The 13,607-nt window shown below is 30.0% G+C and overlaps 1 long non-coding RNA gene across 1 annotated transcript; it reads left to right on the top strand.

Moving 5' to 3' along the window:
• Positions 1-480: 480 nt before the first annotated feature.
• Positions 481-2,042, top strand: LOC139905209 (uncharacterized). Its single transcript, XR_011779803.1, has 2 exons — positions 481-518; positions 596-2,042. It is a non-coding gene; the product is annotated as an uncharacterized lncRNA (long non-coding RNA).
• Positions 2,043-13,607: the final 11,565 nt, after the last annotated feature.

The raw sequence follows: 13,607 nt of genomic DNA on the forward strand, positions 1-13,607 counted from the left end.
ATTCCGTAGTATAAATGTACTTCGAGTCACATAACAAAAACATAGGATGACACTCGTACTTCATACGTACGCTCTACGATAACAAAAGTAACATGTTGCATGCTTAAGGAGGCAAGGAGGTGTACCTGTACTTTCGTTTTTCAAAATTCAGCTGCTGCATGCACGCAGTTCCAGTGATATCCCTTTGCGCTACTAGCTACATACTAGTTACTTCAACAATGTCAAATGATGGATAGTAAGTAAGGGAAAGGAAAATGAGAGGTACATACATATTGCAACAATCTCGCAAAATTAATTACAAGCCGAGTTTTCTCTCATTTCTGTTGAAAACGACGATGATAGTGATGATTTTCTAAAAAAAACCGGTTACATGGTTTATAGTTTGTAAAAGTGAAAATGCAGTCACGACTCAGGATACACTCCATCTTTCGTCTCCTCCTCATCAGTGGAGCTGTTCTACAGAGAGTGGAGAATCAGCCTTGTACTTATACCAGTGCTATATTCAGGGCACTGTTGTGGTGAGTTGAGTGAATATGGATTACTCACTATTCATTCGGGTCGACTAATCCTACCAATGAAAAAAAAATATATAAAGGGCTCCGGCTCCACTGGTCATCCGATGATTACGGCACTGTATACTTACCCTATCTAATTAAAGACTTGGTGGAGTACCTCAGGACTACACTATCTTATTTGATCCCTTGAGCACTTCTTCTATTGTCACAGTGAGCTGGAGCAGCATAGTTTTGCAAAAAAATAAACCATCAAATTAACACCCCAAACTCAATAACTCTGACAACTGGCTTTCAGAATCTGTTGAGAATAAAATATTCCAGGCAAGGAATCATAGTTGTCAACTTTGCAATTTCTAATAACAGCTTACAAAATAGTTTTCCAATTTGTCGAAGCTTCTTGTCGCCATATGATTATATAGTTTGTCACTTATTATGATCTTATCGTGTTGATATTACTCTCTGATCTTAGAATTGATATAAAAGCCCACATTTAGCATTATTCTCACACATTCAGGTATATGCATCAATAAACCATCTCTTGCACTGTTATGCTGAGTACTCAATTTTATTTTGTGATTTGTATTATCCTTATTATTATATAATAATTAATAACAAATTTTATACTTATTGGGAATATTTTATTTTGACTGAGTATTCTAGAACATTTGATTACTTGTATTCAATGACTAGTAGAAACTAAATAACAAATTCTGACTATTGAACATGACGATTTTTTTGAGAACCCCATTCAAGTATTCCAAGTCACCTTCTTCACTCTGTAAAGATCTGAGTTAATGCATGATGAGATGCCATTCAATCCTATTCACTGAAGTAGGCGAGTCCCCTTCCCTTCTTCAAACAGAAATTACCAAGACGGCTCAAGATCATGTGGATTTTTGGAATTATATCCAGTGCAACAATCCGTGAGTAGGATCTCCCAAAACTCTTAATACAGGTTTTGGAGAGGACAGAATATCTCTCCTTGAACTCCTATACACCTCCTTGAAGCTACCAAGAGTTCTTGGGAGTTTGGTATTTTTGAAAGGATTGGAAGCCTCACGGACATAGCAAGGATCCTTAGAACTGCAAGACTGAAATACGATATTGCATATCTTCAAATCCATCGAGGCAATGAAGTTCAAAGAAGAGAAGCTTACGGCAGAAATGAGGGTACGGAAGTTTTTGTGAGTTTCTAGGACATTGGGGAGCATCACAATGAAAACAACCGCTTCACTCCCGAGTCTTTGAAGCCCCTGGATCGGCCTACTAGAGAATTGTCTTACTGTATCACACTGAGGCAAACCTTGAGGAAACCTTCCCTCCATCTAGTCCCACCTTGATGTCACAGTCTCCAGTAATGTTCTTACTACTGACAATGGACCGAGTGAAGCTCTTTACTTCCATGCAGAATGGAACAAGCCTTTTACATGTCCACTTTTTTCGAGGAAGTTTTTTTTTATAAATTCCTAAAAAACCTGTTGATTATCTACTTAATTAGAAAGCAAAATTAAGTAACACCAAAATAAATGTTATATAAAATATATTATCTAAAAAAAGAATAAATTTCTTTATATGTTATACATTTAAAAAAAAAAAAACTACTCTCTTCTTTTTTGAAAATCCAAGTATGGTCACACATTAAACCGAGTAGCACATCGAGCACCGTTAGCTTAAGGAAATAGTATGCTCAATATTTGTTGTAATTTTTGCACAAGATATCGCTTTTGTATGACGTCACTCATTAACTTATTGTACGTACTACGTTATAAGTATGAATGAGTAATGATACGTATATAATTTATTCTAGTCTTAATCTTAAATATTTTATATTTACATATTATTATAAAGCAAATTTGAAACAAATTACTCCAAAATAATGGTTCATTGTAGTGCCCAAGGATGCAAAAATAGAACTGAGTCAGATTTCCAAAAGCTTCAAGGAATCGTTCACAATTTTAAATTTCCCATTCCCAAAAATCCAAAAGAAGTCGCAAGAAGAAAAAAATGGATATCAAATCTTAAATATCTTCCTAATTGGAAACCTGCTGACCATTCTGTATGTGAAAATCATTTTGAACTATAATTCCTTCTCCATAATTGTTCAAGCAAACAGTAAATTACTCATTCACGAGAGAACAAGAAATAATTCTCCAAAATGCTTGAAATAATAATACCTCTAGCGGACAAAAAAAAAGTAAACAATGACCAAGATATTTTTTTTTTTCGCTAATAATGACGTAAGCCTTCGATGCTCTACTTGGTTTAATGCTTTAGGTCACACTATCGTATTTATATACAACAAGATCATTTTTGTTCATTCTCTTTGTTGACACCAGTCCCCATATTTTATAGTCTCGTCCAGCCCCACCATAAATTTAAAGAACGCGTCCATATTTGATACAAAAGCCATCTTAAGGTACAATTTTTGCTAAATGGCGTCATTATCAATCTACCACAACTATCTTGGAAATATATGATGCCGTTACTTTACTAACACATGAATAAACACTGTATTTTTGTGTCAAATGTTGCAGTTTAAGCTTCCTTTCTCCTAATCAATGGTTTGAGCATTGATAGGTTGAATTATATCATTTTAAGGTGTGAACAGTTATCGAATTATGATTTCACCTTTTGGAAGAATTAGCTAACTACCAACTAATTTTTGCCTTTTTCTTCCTTTTTTTAAATGAAAAGTTGCACGATAGAATAAAGGTAAAGACAGGAAAAACATCAAATGCTTAAATGACTAATAAATACTTTAAAAAACATAAATAAAAAATATTATGTCCCAATGGCTATGAACAAATTCAATAAATAAACTGAGGACTTCAGTTGAGTGTCATAGCTCAGTTGAACTTTTTTTGAGTTCGACCACTAAAATATGTGGCTAGACCATGTGCTACCCCTACACATTTCATTGAGGCTAAAATGTCCCCGACTTCACACATAGATGGCGGCGCTATTTTTTAATTCACCTCATTTCCAGTTAGTACCAACCTTAAAAGACGGCTGTCAAAATTGTATAATAATCTGTTTTCTGTTTGGGTGTTATTGTGGTAAGTCTGACACTTCTTCTCTTATTTACAAAACAATTGCTTGTTTTGTAAATTTAGACTGCTTCTGTATGTGAAAAAATACTGTTCAAGATAAGCAAATAGTTTGTAAATGAGTTGAGCCAAATGGTATAAGTAAATCTAAAGCTACTTAGGGTACTCATTCATCACAGAAAGCCAAAATTTGTCAAGTGTTTTTGAATGAAAATCTGTTATTAGTGTTAGCTCACATGAAATTGGATGAGCACTTCTTCCATGGTATTCTACATATGATCAGCTGTGGTGGTAAAAGGATATTAGATGGTTATGCTCTTGTAGAGTATTATGTTCTGGGAAATTCTTTTTAAAATGATCCCGAAAGGAATTATAAAAAGTATGTACATTCATTATTATGTAAGTTTTGATGCCACTGATATTATATTCTTCTTTTTTGGAAATCATCTCGCGACCGCACTTAGTGAACCACTACCGTAGCTCATTGGACAACACGATCAATAATTCCAGGTCCAGATGAAGTAACTGTAATAAAATAGCACTTGTTCACATATACTTAATCAGTGTAACCTCATCTGACCAATTTAAGAAACATTAAAAAAAAAAAACATCAGTAAAAATGATACCGTGTTGAGGATGATTTAAAATTTGGGCAGTACACGACCGATTCTGCTATTTCCTATATTCAGGACCAATAGAATTGTACTTTATTGTATCGGTCCTGAAAATGGGACTTTTTATTACTTCTCGAGAAAATACACTTTTCCTTAATATTATAGTAAAGTATCTACGTCAGTTTCCTAATTGAATTGGTGTATTAAAAGAACTAGTAGGCACTTTCAAACACAATAATGTTTTGCTATTATTCTTCATTTAGACAAAATTAAAGTATTGGTTATTCTTTCAAACATTAGATCCTTGATGGTCAAGATTGATTGGCGTTGTTGACTGATATGTAGTATTTACTTTCAAGTAGAATAATGGTACATTCTTAAGATTTAAGAGACATCCAAGCGATAGTTTAAAATTTTGGAACGTTTATTAAGTATATGGCTTTACATTCATAGGTATACAAATGTTTTAATCTTGGTATAGGGTATAACTGATATTCACTGAGAATGGATATACATATAGTAAGGGGAAATACAGATTTTAAGCTGTACATATACTTGTTGACTACATTAACCAATTATGTTAAAGGAAAGAAAGAAGCCTTTTAAACTATCAATATGTAATATGAATAATATTTCTTACATCGTGCTTTGGGAAGCCTTACAATTCTACTCTGTATACTGAAGAACTAGCATATAATATAGCATTACTTTGGTGCAATTGAATTTCAAAGATTGACAAAATTGCTTTAAAGTCAATTTGTCTGTTCTTGTTCGTTTATCTTTTGGATGAACAAACACGGATACTCAAGAACGAATTATCATGATAATGCAGCAAAAGAGGCAGTATAATATATCAGCCAGAGTTATGTCTACAACGTTCAGGCTCACGTTTCTACCACCACCAACATAATAATAATAATATCTTTCCGTTGAAACTGACCTTGAAAGAAAAGTCAACGCCTAAGTTTTTTTATAAAGGGTGGGAAGACTCATTTTATAAATATCTCTTAAGTTTTTTTTTCTTCTTCTTCTTCCCATTTTATCATCCATTTGATCAATGACTTCATCGAGAGTCTCTATTGCTCAATGACTGTAAAGTAGACTGTCCCGTTTCATTTTTCCCCGCATAAAGGCTTTTTCTTCTAGGAACAACAATCAAAATACTGACTTTGACAAAGTTTGAAGCCTCTCAATTCATTATAATTTCAACAACAAAAAAAAAGGATTTTTGAGCACAAATTTTGTCATTTTTTTGGCCTTTTGTAACGTCGATAAGCTCAATAACTTGCAGTTTCACTATGGTATCAAACATAACATAGCAAAATTTAACCTTAGGTAAAGTTAAACAATATGTTTGATAAAGCAGGGAAACTGCAAATCATGGGGCATATCATCTTAGACCCCTTAAATGATTAAAAACAAGGTATACAATATTTTTTAGTGATAACCCAAAGATTAAAAAATATAAAGTTACAAAATTTTACTCATAGATATTTGGCACCCCAAGCCAAAAATCCCATTTTTCAAATTATAACGACCTCTACGTCTCCAAAAATGGATTGAAAGATCTCAAATATTGCCAAAGTCTGTTGTGTTTTTTTTTACTGCCCCCAGTTGAAAAGGTTTTTGTGTAGGAGAAAACAAAATATTCACCCGCAATCGGAACAGTCTAATGTTCAGTCTACTACTTATTGTATGTACTCCATATCCCTACCTAGGTACTATGTTGAGACAACAACAATGAGGTAACAACACTCCGTACTCTAAGACGAAGTCGTTGACCTGGAGTAAAAAAAAAAGAGATTTATTTCAACCGTAGTATGTAATCCCTAGACAACCTTGATACAGCCCTTGAAATTATGAATATTGAAGGTTTTTTACTCTAAATCATTTTTCTTTTTCCCGCTCTCTACATATTTAAATGTATTTGTTTATCTGGGTATAAACTACTATTGAGCTAATTAATACAATTAAGGACATTGACTTCATGGATTGAAATAATATATATTTTTGGGCCTACAAAGGATTTTAACTATGATGGACTTTCCCACGTGTTTTTTTTGCAGAAGCGGTGTTGAATTGGGCCAATGGACAAAATAAACAATAGAAAAAAAATTATATTCTGAACCATTAAAATACCAGATAATTTACTGCACGTATCATCCAGTCTAGGTCAATTGGACCTGTATTTACTGTTCAGCTTCTTTCATAGTGAAATATGATTTTATTACAAGATACCTTCCTTAGATAATCATAACTCATAATAAGGTTGTAAATGAATTAATTGATTCATATCTGAAAGAACAAAGAAATTGTGTTAAGAATATAATAATGATTAGCTTTCTTTTTGTGGGTAATTTTATAGTGAAGCTAAGTCACAGTGATATGACCTTTTCGAACTTTTAAGACAAACGTTCGCACAAAATAGCCTTTATTTTGTAGAATTTCTAGTAATCAACTAACTCCAAAATAGATTTTCATTTTTGTATACAAGTGTAAAATCTTATACTGGGTTTGTTGGAAACTATAGTATTTAATGCTATTTTTTTGTGTTTTAATAAATGTAGATTATAATATTATACTGAGAAAATAAAAGACTTGTGTTTCATTCAATACCTATTGGCATAAAAAAAATAATAAATTATGCTTTGCCGGGATAAACAATTAAGTCTAAAAAAATGTATGAAAATTACACAATGTAAATTTGAGGGTTAAAAATACGTTATCTAAAATATATATTGCATAAAAGAAAGGAGAAAATGTATTTTCCAAAGAAAATGTTAACATAATTTTTGTTGAAAAACTTTTGCTATTTTGTTATGAAAAAAAAAAATCGAAACCTTTCCCTTTTGAAGAAAGATACAAAATTTTTAATTCAATTTTTTTAAATACTTTTCAATTTTCGCTTCAAGACGTGGTTAGGCCATTTTTGACCCATAAATAAATATGGGTCATTCTACGAGAAATTTTCAATACGAAACGGATTTGACTCAAATTTGGTAGTGGTATTATTGATAGTATTCTTTCTTACGTAACCTACCTACCTATATAAACTATATGATCACACTTATCTAAATTATTATCTATTATTCATTCCAAATTAGGATGGCAAAAATGTATATTGAAAATTTACACATAAATATTTTTTTACTTTTATTTCTTAAATAAGAAACAGATTCAGAAAATTCTACATTTTTGCAGATACTGTTAGTAGTTGAAAAATAATTACTATCAAAACTGTTTCCTATAGGTTTAATCATATTCAGAAATGCTGGGAATGAAGGAAACAAATCAGCACATAACATATTAATAAAAATATGTATTTATATTACTTAAAAAATTTTGGCATTTGATTTAATATTATAATTATTATGTATTCGATCTTATTGTTAGTCAAATATCAAAAGATAATAAAAATATTAAATGACTAAATTACGCATTAAAGTCTTGTGATAAAGGGTTTACTTAGAATTATGTATTAAAATAAATTTTTAGGAAGGAAATAGGGAATTATTTATGGACACTATGATATCGAAGATAGATTGTATCATATACTAGCAAAGGGTTACCTGGTGTTGCTCAGGCCAAGGAAGGAGCGGGAAATTACATTGACAATGGTCAATTTTATTTTTACTTAATGTTTAGATCCCGTCGTTCCGGGTGAGCATAATAATAAAGCACCTGTATATTATATAAAATTATGAATTAAAAGAAAATGTGATATAAACATACCAACATATATGCCTAAAAAATGTGTCTAGATGAGAAATAAGTGTTTTATTTTTGTCAAAAAAATGGTCAATTCATAATTCCCAAATAAAATTCAAAAAACTATTTTATGCTAAATTTGCAAAAAAAAAAAAAAGAGTAGAAAATAGTATTTGTTGGCATTGTAAAGAGTAAACAGGAACAAAAAACAACAATTTATTTTGCACAAAAGTTATGGAAAATAATGTTATCGAAAATATCCCTAGATAACTGGTTCATTTTTGCAAATATTGCAAATCTATGTAATAAAATGTTTTACAAATTGAAAATACTGTAATGTTGAGGTTTAAAATTTTATGTCTAGTTTGCATAGTTTTGTGGGATTTCTTCTTAAAAATTGATAATTGAGGTTTTGATGAAAAAATTTAACAAAAATTATATATTCAGAAAATGACTGATATTTCAATTAAACACAAATCTTTATGTGTGAAATGTATATAAAAACTAATTTCCAGACAAATTTTTACAAACTTTATTTTTTTACGAATCCAATATTCCATTGGAAATCCATTTTTTGCACCTAAAAAAAAACAAAACTACATTTCTTTACCGATTTCGTTTTTGAAACTTAACAAATTTAGAAAACTTAGTTATTCGTATAGTTGTTTTTTGAGACGCGCATCACTTTTTGATTTATAATTCAACCCCTTATCATTTCTCTTTGAGCTCCAAAAATCAATTTTTGTGATTTGGGTATAGAATGAACCACTCTTAAACTCTCTATTTTTTTAACTATTGCAACTCTTCTGTGCTACTATAATATTATTCTTTCTCATAAGTAAAATATTGGATCCATAACTTAATTCAACATTGAGTTATGAGGTCTTAAAAATGAAGAAATGAAAACTTTGATAGATTTTGGATTAGTGATATATCATAAACCAGACCAATGATAAATAAGTATAATCATATCATTGAAAAACTATCATTAGAATAACAAAATGGATATTTATTTATTTTTATTTTTCTCATGAAAAAAAAAGAAGTCAATCATGGCTTTGTTTTTGCCCTTAAATATTTTAAGGTTAGCGTTCTTTCATTTCGTTTAAATTTTAAACATCTAAAGACAATTTCTTTTAGGAAAGTGTAGAGTAATAAGTTCATTGAATTATAGTAATGGTGTAATTACTATGAAAATCATAACTTCAGTTTTATATTAAAACTAAAAAGAAAAAAATGGTTTTATCCAACATTTCATTATATACCAAAATACAATATATGTACCGAAAATACTACATAATTAAATGAAGTTATGATTTTTATAAATCATACCATTACTCCTAATTTTATAGCTTTAAAGCTATATACTTTAAAGACAGTATTTATTATTGTTCTATTTTCAAACTGCTAAAATTACCAAAAAATCAAATAGCAGCAACCTTAAAATATTTGTATTAAAAAAAAAAAAGTTGTGGTTAACTTTTTTTTCCTCATAACATAAATATAAATAATTTATAATATTTGTTTAATAGCTTTTCAATGCTGTAATTTACTAAGTTTAGCGAAAAACGGTTAATGCGTCTGCTCTTTCTTATTTTTGTTCATTAATAATAATTCGTAGAGGTGTTGAAATCTCCCTCTAATATAAGAATTATCGCCTATATTTGGTGTAAATTGATTTAAAAATGCATAATAACATAAATATATATGAATTTAAATACGATTACAATATTTCCCCTGCACTAATGATATTTTAAGTGTAGAAGGGCCTGCTCTTTATGAGGAATAATTCATTTTATACTCCCAAAATCATATAACAGGCAGCTGATATTAAAAAGGGTCTTAATTCAGGTGTACCATATGTCTCACTTCCGCCTTCTCCTCGCACTCTTATTCAAATACCATCTTTATCCATATTTTATAGCTGGTAGGTAAAAAATTGTCCCCCTAGAACATATTTCAAACTTTCCCTCTCTCTTAGTAAAATTTTCATATTCCATTTCTGGTTCCTTCTATAATATTTTAAGTGAGTGCATAGAAAATTTGCATTAATTTGCTTGTTTTGATTTATGATATGATCAAATATAAGGATACATGTTGTTAATAGGAAGTCTCTATCGCATTAAGAGGAAATGGATACACGTCGAAGATAAGCAAATAATTCACAGTACAGCACCAGGAGGAAATCCTCGAATTTTTCCTTTTTCGAGTATTTAACTTTTTATTCATACTAAATAATGAAATACTTTCGCATTTGAAGTAAATAATGAAGCAGTTGTTATATTAATTTCAGATTAATATTAATACTATCCATTTATGCAAATTCAAAAAAATGGAATTTCCCTATAAATATATAAGATTTAAGATTACCTTTGTAATAGGGAGGGGAGGGGGCAATTGCTTCTCCACTAAGGGTAATAGGCTCTCCTTTTAAGGTCCAAAGTTGAACTGTTATTTGAACCTTGAGTCATTCAATTTGCCCCTTCATGGTTTTCTACCTTTAAGCTCTCCTGAAAAATTAATTATTATGTGTAGAAACGTAAAAATTGATAGAATTCCTGTGTGTAAAATTGTGCCTGAGAATTTGTCTTAAAAAAATATGTTAACTCTGAGAGAGCAAGCTTTAAGCCATAAAATGGCTTAAAACCCGTCAACCAGCGGCATATGAACAAATCACAAAATATATTTTGTTTACAAAATTATCGTAAGTGGGTTCGATTTCGAGTTTAGTTCGAACTCAAAGGAAAGTTTTCTCGTTATTCTGAGTGAATCTCCTAATATGTTCACGGGGTTCTACATCAATAACTTGGAATATCACTGAACATTTTACTCTTGAAGATCAATTGTTTTAAAGTAAATATTAACTTATCCATAAAATATAGATTTAAGCTGACGTGGTAACAATTTTTTTTAACCATTAAATAATCAACAAATACATTTTTAGTTTTTTCGAACTTATGCTTCCTCGACTATTTTTATTGATTTCAATGCTCTCATTTCGTAATTTTTGTAGAAAATTATATAACTAATTTATAAACAAATGCTGCAATATATAAAGGGCAGTATAGAGAAAAACATAACTTTTTATGGATTCTTTTTTTCCCAAATATTTATCTCCTTTGCAATAAAAACAGTGCTTATATGACGTTTTGACTCAAACATTCCCATTTTTTATCAACATTTTCGATAATGAGTTTGCACCTTTGACATCAAAATTACCGGAACAAATCCAAGGTGACTATATTTAAGGTGTGTTGTTAAGAAATTCCTTAGCTTTTGTTTACAATTGTACTGGTGACATCACAGAAGAGCTAATGTAGAAGGAAATTCGATAAAACTTCGATAATATTTGATAATATATAGTATTTTATTTTCTCATCAGTCAATACTATTAATGTAAATTTTTACCCTCCGACGATTACTGTACTAAAATTATTTTTTTTAAATAAATAAAAAGTTGTTTTTAATAAAAAATAGGTCAATACATAAATTTTCAAATAAATATACAAAAATAGTGGATATCTGATGGATTTGTACTGGTTGCCACATCACAAATACGCCTAATCTCTCTAGAACAAAATATTATCTTTGGAATAATATGAGTTAACACTGAACTTGGCTCTGTTTTGACGTCAGCCAAAAAGTTGTCACTAACGTCAACCAGACTGTGTTGCAAGTTTCTTATTGACAAACCTTATATATAGTCACCTTAAACAAATCGATAAAAACGAAATCTACGTGATTGGGGGTCACAGTATCAGGTAGATACATATTACTAAAGCCATACATTGGAAAGATGATGAATTTCATTTTACTGAATCTATTAGGTATATGAAGGCTGTATATTTTTGATTTTTTTGTGAGTAACTGTGAATTTTTGAATGTTTTTTCCAAAAAAAATTAATATTTGAAATTTGTTTCCGAAAAACTTAATTTTCCAAAAAAATAAAAATTATCAACACCTATGCCCCCCCCCCTAAAATATACACGTTTTTACAAGAAATAATCCTTTTTAGTTATTTTATAACTTTTGAAAGGTTGTTTACTAAATTGTTTTGTATTACAAATTGCTATGTTTGTAAAAAAAAAATTAATTTGAAAGGCTGTGTGCAATATCGAAACATTGATCAATATATTTTAAATTTTATACCAATCTTCAACATATTTGGACTATGTCCTCCAATAGATTGCAACTTGTACGCAACACAGATATGGATACAAAAAAAGAGATGTGTATATAAAGTAATGCTTAGTGAAGATTTAAAAAAAAGTATCTAAGTCCCTTAAAAGCCATTGATCAATAATATTTCAACTTTTGAGACAAGGAAAGATAACAAAAATAACAGTTTTTTTTATCAAAAATTTAAACATAATAGAAATATTTGAACTACATACTATTCCTAAGAAAAGATGACTTGCAAAAATAAAACGACTGCAAAATTCAAATTGGGTTATTTATTATTCCTATTTAAAATACCAATAGACATATTCACCAGATATTTAGATGCTGTTGGTAGATTAAAAGTAGACGAAATAATTATATAAATGATTAAAAACGATTCAGAAATGGATTTGGCTGACTTTATATATGTCATGGCAGAATTTGGCGATATAATTGACAAAGTGCCACCTGAAAAAGATGAGGAAAGTCAAATATTCCAGAATGTTTAACAAAATATTGCCAAGAAAACAGGCTTGAAATTCTTCATGTTGAAAGGTCCCATAATTTTAACTCATAAGTGAACAAAATTACCAAATTCATATTCTTGTTTCCAACTCCATCTCGAGAAGGAATTGAATAGAAGAGGGTTTGTGAAGTGATAACCTCCAATATATCGATTCCTCCCATATCTCATATTATCTTGTCATTCATATTATGACGCCATTTTTATGAAACTGCCCTTCCTCCACTAAGAATCAGAGTGAGCATAGTGATGAATCAGAGTAAAAGAACAAAACCATTTATAACTATTTGGGAGTTAATTAAACTAAGCATTTCTTACTTAGTTTTCAAGACAGATGATGACGTCAAAAAACTTTTAAATTCTTCACTAGCTCATTCATCCCTTTAGTATATACAAAGATTATATGTATATATATTGACAGGGGCTTGGTTTTTGGAATTTTTTTTGAAAAAAAAATCCAAATATTAAAATTTTTTTTTGGGAAACAAATTTCAAAAATACAGAACTCCTCACAAAAAAATAAATTATTTAGAAAAAAACTTCAAAAATTAAATTTTTTTTAAACACAATTTGAGAAATTTATTTTTTTTAAATTAAAATTCAAATATTAAATTTAAGAAATATCTAGTAAAAATCTTAAATTCCTTTGGGGGATACTCCTGATATATTACAAATACCTGGGTAAAAACGGCTAGACACCTATAATTGAGGATTATGATTTTTTTTTTTTTACATGCCGGCAATAAATTATCTGGAGGGTATAATTTTTTGTTGGAAAGACACGATAATTTTTTCATTGAAGTTCCGGTTAGGAGTCCACAGGTACGGGTATTACTCCAACCCATACCTAGTATTAACCAGGCTTGTGAAAAATGAAACTTACTGGCATTTAGCAGAACGCTCTTTATATGAAAGGAACATGGATTTGTTTTAAACGTTGAATGCTAAAAGTGGGAGTTTAGAGTTCTGTTCTACTAATTCTTGCAGCATTTACTCTTATAATTTAAATCACTTGCATAATCAGTGTTTACACATTTA

The sequence above is a fragment of the Lepeophtheirus salmonis genome, chromosome 4, assembly GCF_016086655.4.
Source record: "Lepeophtheirus salmonis chromosome 4, UVic_Lsal_1.4, whole genome shotgun sequence".
NCBI classification, from domain to species: domain Eukaryota; kingdom Metazoa; phylum Arthropoda; class Copepoda; order Siphonostomatoida; family Caligidae; genus Lepeophtheirus; species Lepeophtheirus salmonis.